Consider the following 6,717-nt stretch of genomic DNA (forward strand, 5'->3'; position numbering starts at 1 on the left):
ATCAGGTGATCCGCCCACCTTGGCCTCCCAAAGTGTTGGGATTACAGGCATGAGCCACCACGCCCAGCCAGAAAGCATTTTAATTCCCTGGTTTTCAGAACAAGAATTAAATCTGACCCAGGTGAAACTGGGACCCCTCTCAGACTTTTCAGATGTGGACTTTATTTGGTTCTACAGGACTTATCTTACCAGTCTTAGCAACCACTCCCTGCTCACCTGGTAGTTCCCACCTACTGCCCTGCTTACCAATTTTGTTGGTGCCAACACCAAAAGCAGTCTTATAGCCTTGAGGAATAAAAGGAGGAAAGGCAAAAGACATGGCCTAAGGAGAATACAAAGGAGTGAGAGGAGCTGCTGGTGGCATCCTGAAATATACATACATCATGGTGTAAGGGCCTCTGCTGTCAGCTATAGGTGACTAAGTCACTTATTAAGAGGCAGCTGCAGTGTAGTGGCTAAGAACTCAGATTTCAAAGTCTGTCTGTCTGGACTTAAATCCCAGCTCTGCCACATCCTAGTTGTCTGACCTCAGGCAGTTTATTTAACCTCCTGCCTTAGTTTCCTCATCTGTAAAGTGGCTTCTCCCAGTTATGGAGATTAAATGAGTTTACTCATTTGACTTAATGCAACATAAAGTTCTTAGAACAGTGCCTGGCACATAGTAGGTACTCACAAAGTGCTCTCTACCACTATCAGCTATGTAACCCTGGACTGTGAACTTCCTGGTGGAAGAAGCTGTGTCTCTGCATTCTCAGCTCCTAGCAGTGTCTAGAAAAGATACTGAAAATGAGATGTCCATATGTTCCTTGAATTAATGGGCTGGAAGAATGAATAAATGCATGAACTGATTAAGCTTCTCCAAGGTTCATTTTCCTTAGCTATATAATAGAAGTGTTGTTGTGAGCATTAGGTAAATAACATTTGTTATTTACATTGTTAAAGCATCAACCTTGGGTCCTTCTCATATAGCTGACACTTAAAATGCTTGTTTCATTCACTTGCAATAGACTACTGACAACCCACTTACCAAGTAGCAGGCATTACACTAAAGCATTTATACACATAATGTCTCATCCTCATAATATCCTATCACAGATACTCTTTCCTCTATTACAGATGAGAAGACTGAGACAGAGAGGTTAAGGTAAGAGGCACAGCTGGGGTTGGAAGACACGTCCATCTGACCCCACAGCCTATCTCTCCATGCTCCCGTCACTGCCTTTTCCTCTCTGCTGGCCATCCATAAACGGTGTGACCATAAAGTAAAGTAACTGATCTTTTAACTCCCAAAAGCAATCTTAGTGACTTTAGTCCCTTAAGAATTAGTTAGGGACAGGCACGGTGGCTCATGCCTGTAATCTCAACACTTTGGGAGGCCAAGGTGGGCAGAGCACTTGAGCCCAGGGGTTTGACACCAGCCTGGACAACAGGGTGAAACCCAATCTCTACCAATAAATAAATAAATAAATAAATAAATAAATAAGCCAGGTGTGGTGGTGTGTGCCTGTAGTCCCAGCTACTTAGGAGGCTGAGGTGGGAGGATCACTTCAGCCCAGGAGGCTGAGGTTGCAGCGAGTACAGATCACACCACTGCACTCCAGCCTGGGAGACAGAACTAGACCTTGTCTCAAAAAAAAAAAAAAAAAAAAAATTCAGTTGGTTCCACATCATTTTCCTTAAAGCCAACTGCTTCTAAATTCCCATCTCCAACAAGGGCTTGGATCTCTCCAGATTTGCCATAACCTGGTAACAGCTGTATTGTTTCTACTTGTATTTATTTTCACTCTCTTTCCCTTCTTTTCACCAATGTCCACATTGTACCAGGACTCTTATTAAGGGTGTAATTAGAATATTTTCCTAACTTCTATGGAATTCCTGAATGTTAGAGCTGGAAGGAATCTTTTTAGAAGAGGTTTTGAACTCCCTGCCCTCTACCAGTCTGTGCTAGGGGAGGGGACTTGTACATAGCCGGAGAGCAAGTAAGCAGAAGCACCACCAAAACCCCAGCTTCCTGGTCCCAAAGTCACCTTCCCATTATGCCGGGTTAGTGGACATGCAAAGTGGACTAAGTGCCTTAGAGAGTTTAATAAAGACTAAGGCCAGGTGCGGTGGCTCACACCTGTAATTCCAGCACTTTGGAAGGCTGAGGTCCCTTGAGGTCAGGAGTTGGAGACCAAGCTGACAAACATGGTGAAACCCCGTTTCTACTAACAATACAAAAATTAGCTGGGCATGGTGGCAGGCGCCTGTAATCCCAGCTATTCAGTAGGCTGAGGCAGGAGAATCACTTGAACCTGGGAGGCGGACGTTGCAGTGAGCCGAGATCACACCACTGCACTCCAGCCTGGGCGACAACAGCGAGACTCCGTCTCAAAAAAATAATTAATTAATTAATTAATTTAAAAATAAAAAATAATAATTTCTTTTTTGTTGTTGTAGTTTTTTGTTTTTTGAGAGGGAGTTTCACTCTTGTTGTCCAGGCCAGAGTGCAATGGTGCGATCTTGGCTCACTACAACCTCTGCCTCCCAGGTTCAAATGATTCTCCTGCCTCAGCCTCCTGAGGAGCTTGGATTATAGGCATGCACCACCATGCCCGGCTAATTTTGTATTTTTAGTAGAGATGGGGGTTTCTCCATGTTGGTCAGGCTGGTCTCAAACTCCCAACCTCAGGTGATCCACCTGCCTCGGCCTCCCAAAGTGCTGGGATTACAGGTGTGAGCCACCTCACCCTGCCAAAATAATAATTTCTAAGCATACTTATTCTAATATAATTCTAATCAATTTTGTATTTGCTTTTTGCCCACTTAGTAGATCATAAACAGCCTTTTCACTGGGCAAAGTTCACATGTTTCTGAGTTTTTTGGTTGGTTGGTTTGTTTGTTTTGAGACAGAGTCTTGCTTTGTCTCCCAGGCTATAGTGGGTGCAATCTCAGCTCACTGCAACCTCTGCCTCCTGGGTTCAAGCAATTCTTGTACTTCAGTCCCCCAAAAAGCTGGGATTACAGGCATGCACCACCACACCTAGCTAACTTTTATATTTTTAGTAGAGACAGGGTTGCACCAAGTTGGCCAAGCTGTCTTGAACTCCTGACCTCAAGCAATCTGCCTGCCTCTGCCTCTCACAGTGTTGGGATTACAAGCATGAGCCACCACGCCTGACCATTTCTAGTTTTTAAAGGCTGTATGTATTCCATTGAAAGAATGCACCTGAATGTAACCAATCATTGTCCTATTGTTGGAAATGTAAGTCGCTGCCAATTTTGATATTATATAAATAGCTCTAAAATGCACTCTTGCATGTGCAGAAGGCCTTTTACTTACTTGGGGTTATTTTCTTAATATCCTGATAGTACAGGGTTAATGAATATGCAAATTACATAGCTTCTCATATGTATATATATAAAATACCATGTTGCTTCCCAGAGGGATTGCAATAATTTGGAATACTACCAGCAATATGCAACAAGAGTAGGCTCACCAGAGCCCCACAATGTCTTGGGAATCACCTGCCCTCTATACACAAATTTGCTATTCCTGTTTTTGTTTTGTTTTGTTTTGTTTTGTTTTGAGATGCTGTCTTGTTCTGTCACTCAGGCTGGAGTGCAGTGGTGCAATCTCAGCTCACTGCAACCTCCGTCTCCCAAGTTCAAGTGATTCTCCTGCCTCAGGCTCCTGAGTAGCTGGGATTACAGGCACCCGCCACCATGTCAGGCTAATTTTTTTGTATTTTTAGTACAGACAGGGTTTCACCATATTGGCCAGCCTGGTCTCAAACTCTTGACCTCAAATGATCCGCCAGCCTCAGCTTCCCAAAGTGCTGGGATTACAGGTGTGAGCCACCGCACCTGGCCCAAACTTGTTAATTCTAGACAACTTTTATACCCTATGGCCAATGTCTTTAATATGACTGCACCCTTCCACCTCTCTCTATTCCTTCCTAAAACCAAATTTGGTGGTGTGGAGCTCTTTAACTATGGAAGTTACCTATAAATAATATAATAATAAGCTTTTATGTGGGGATAGTTCTCTGGGATTTTCAAAGATTTTCATATACATGCTCCCATTGAATGCTTACAATGAGAGGGAGGGCAGAATTGTTAAGTCAGCCAAGGATTGCCACTTGTTTCTTTCTCTTTCTGAAGAGGGCTGCCACTTACAGGCAAGACCCTTTATGGTGACACCAGAGCAGGAGGAAGAAGAGATGTGCTCAGGACAGATAAACCCTGGGTCTTGTAAGTCAATTGTTCCCAGTGAACAGGCACATTCTTGGCAAAGTTCAGGGGAACTAAGGTACATGAAATCTTGACCTTGGGCTGCTCCCTTCCTTGCAGGTAAACGGCCAGCTCCACTCCCCTGGCCCTCCACAACGGCTCCTATGTACCAAGCCCTCAAGGAGGAGTGGCTCTGTTTACCTAAAGGTTAATGTTAACTTGGGGAGAGAAAACTGACCCTGAATTTGACCTCTGGAGGTGCGAATTCTCTTTGCCCATTTTTGATTCCTTGCCTGAGTGATAAGAACAAGTCATGGCTCCTTTTATGTGTCTGCCTCAAAGAGTAGGCCAGGTGCAGTGGCTCATGCCTGTAATCCCAACATTTTGGGAGGCCAAGGTGAGAGGATTGCTTGAGCCCAGGAGTTCAAAACCAGCCTGGGCAACAAAGTGAGACCCCATCTCTATTAAAAAAAAAAAAAAATTAGCTGGGTACAGCACCACATGCCTGTAGTCCCAGCTACTCAGGAGGCTGAGGTAGGAGGACTGCTTGAGCCTAAGAGTTTAAGGCAGCAGTGAGCCACAGTTGCACCACTGCACTCCAGCCTGGATGACAGAGACCCTGTCTCAAAAAAAGAAAAGAAAGGCCGGGCGCGGCGGCTCATGCCTGCAATCCCAACACTTTGGGAGGACGAGGCGGGTGGATCAACTGAGGTCAGGAGTTCGAGACCCGCCTGACCAACATGTAGAAACCCCGTCTCTACTAAAAATACAGAAAATTAACCAGGCATGGTGGCGCAGGCCTGTAATCCCAGCTCCTCAGGAGGCTGAGGCAGGAGAATTGCTTGAACCTGGGAGGCAGAGGTTGTGGTGAGCTGAGATCGTGCCATTGTACTCCAGCCTGGACAACAAGAGCAAAACCCTGTCTCAAAATGAAAAAGGAAAAGAAAATTTAAAAAGGTCAAATTATGTTTGCTCTTGCATGAGAGGGCCTCAAGCATGTACAGTAAAAAACTGAGCCCATGCACTTTTAGATGAACTGGGTCACCATGGAATTATTGCCTGCATTCCCTTGTATTCTAGGCTGCCTATGACATAAGAGCCATCTTGGATGGTACCCGAGACAGGTGCAAGATGGCGAACAGTACTTGCCATGTGACTATTTTTGCTTTGTCTTTAGCCTCCTTGCTTTCGTTTCCCCCAAGCTTCTCTCCCTGTTTAATCTCCAAGGCTGAATCCTGTCTCTCCGAAGATCCTGAAAGAGAGTATCTCCTTCAAAGTTTGCCAACTGGGGACATGCATGCTGAATCTAGCTTGCAGAAATGTCTGCTTCTGGGGCACAGCAGCTCATGCCTATAATCCTAACACTTCAGAAGGCCGAGATAAGGGAATCACCTGAGCCCAGGAGATTGAGGCTGCAGTGAGCTGTGATCATGCCACTGAACTCCAGCTGGGTGATGGCGAGACCCTGTCTCAAAACACAATCAAACAAATAAAAAAACCTATGTGTATATATAGTATATGTATATGTATAGAGAGAGAGTACATATATACACATATATAGTATGTGTATATATAGTGTGTATCTGTGTGTGTGTGTGTGTGTATATATATATATATAGTCGCCAACTACTAGAAAATGCAGATTTCCTTTTCTTTTGGAGAAGTAGGTCTCTATTCCTTCATGTCAGCAATCAACCAGAGCTCAGTAATGCCTCCTGTAGACATTTTCCAGTCTGCCCCAATGTCCAACATTCCTTTTTGTCTCCCTGACACAGGAGCCAAGCAACAGTTATCCTTGTGCTATTATTTTTCCTTTTTTTTTTTTTTTTTTTTTTTTTGAGACAGAGTCTCACTCCATCACCCAGGCTGGAGTGCAGGGACGTGATCTTGGCTCACTGCAACCACTGCCCCCTGGGTTCAAGTGATTCTCTTGCCTCAGCCTCCTGAGTAGCTGGGATTACAAGTGCCTGCCACCATGCCTGGCTAACTTTTGTATTTTTAGTAGAGAACAGAGTTTTATCATACTGGTCAGGCTAGTCTAGAACTCTTGACTTCAGGTGATCCACCCACCTTGGCCACCCAAAGTGCTGAGATTACAGGTGTGAGCCACCACGCCCAGCCTATTTTTCTTATAGCAGCATTGAGACATCTCTTTTTTAGAGACATGGTCTTGCGATGTTGCCCAGGCTGGTCTCAAACGCCTGTCCTCAAGAGATCCTCCTGCCTCAGCCTTGGAAGCAGCTGGGATTACAGCCATAAGCCACTGTACCCAGCTCAAGAGAGGTGACATTTTCTTAAACCCAGCCCACTTCTTTCATTTAAGCTACATGCCTAACCCTATGGACACCTGAATTTATATCAGTTCTGCTCTAGTATCTCTGGCCTCCAAGCAGTTTCAAGTGAAAACAAAAGCTACTTCCACCAGGGCTGATCAGAAAGCTTTTTTTTTTTTTTTTTTTTTTTAGACAGAGTCTGTAATATTAGTATTCAGTCTCTAACAACCTC

At 44.6% G+C, this 6,717-nt stretch overlaps 1 protein-coding gene across 1 annotated transcript in view; it reads right to left on the reverse strand.

The window, feature by feature from the left end:
- TTLL6 (tubulin tyrosine ligase-like family member 6) overlaps positions 1–6,717 on the reverse strand; it is a 43,974-nt gene that overhangs the window by 31,549 nt on the left and 5,708 nt on the right. The window lies entirely within an intron of this gene.

This window comes from Colobus angolensis, unplaced genomic scaffold (assembly GCF_000951035.1).
Source record: "Colobus angolensis palliatus isolate OR3802 unplaced genomic scaffold, Cang.pa_1.0 Scaffold50, whole genome shotgun sequence".
NCBI classification, from domain to species: Eukaryota; Metazoa; Chordata; class Mammalia; order Primates; family Cercopithecidae; genus Colobus; species Colobus angolensis.